Source organism: Rhinolophus hipposideros, assembly GCF_964194185.1.
Source record: "Rhinolophus hipposideros genome assembly, chromosome: 6".
Classification (NCBI taxonomy): Eukaryota; Metazoa; Chordata; class Mammalia; order Chiroptera; family Rhinolophidae; genus Rhinolophus; species Rhinolophus hipposideros.
Window position 1 is genome coordinate 67,561,513 of NC_138052.1, and position 1,010 is coordinate 67,562,522.

Here is a 1,010-nt window from a genome sequence, read left to right on the forward strand (position 1 = left end):
AGAATGCAGCCTTAGAAAGGACGGAAATGGAAAACTGGAAAAATCTCTGGGAACCCAAGCAGTGCTCTCTCCATTTCTCATCTCTGCTTCTCTTAATGTATAGGTTTTCTTTTTCTTTCCCAACAGAGTAGATTAAGTGCTAGCTGGCTCACAGGGAAAGCAGAAAATGGCCTCATAACTCTCAAGTCCTAGCTCAACAGAAAGACTCTCTCTCTCTTTTAAATGTCCCAGGGAAGGAGGGAGGCAACTCTTGATTGGCCCAGCTTGTTTCAGGAGCAGACTCCCTGCTGAATCAACAGTGACCAGTAGAAAAGAATCTCATTGTATAAAGTGGATGTCAGGATCTTATCCGTGACTGGGCTGAGGATGATGGGTACGGAAGGGAATAGCAGTTTTTAGAAGACACCCCAAAAGATGTTTTCTACAGGGGCTTTTAATAGGCTGACGGGCTGAAAGTCTCCCTCATCTTTCTAAAATAAATGTATGCACAATTTTGTGTTGTTACTCTGAACTGGAGCAAGTATGTTCCCCTGAAGGAACATCTCTGAGTAAGGAGTAGCCTGCTAGTGATCTTGAACATGCTGTTTAATCTCATATGCAAGATGGAGACAATAAAAATAACACCCATAACACCTACCTTGCAGGTGATTCTCTGAGAATCGGAGCTAACACATCTGTATCTGGCGCTGCACTTAGCGCATAGTAGCATGGCAAACACTCAGCAAATGGTGGCTATGATTTTAAATGCTAAACAAACTCATGCAATTGCATATCAACTTCTTTTCTTAGAAGACTGCTAGGAAGATTTATTGTTTCCTTCAAGGCTGTTCAGCAGATACTGGAGTCCAAATCCCATGAATTTAATGGAAGAGAGAAATTCTGAACTCAGGATACTCAATTCCACAGGATTCCAAGACACAAATGTCACTCATTCCTCTATCACAGTTAGCTTTATCATTGCCTGCAAATGGCACGAAATAAAATATATACAAGCACGTGAAACAATTCAC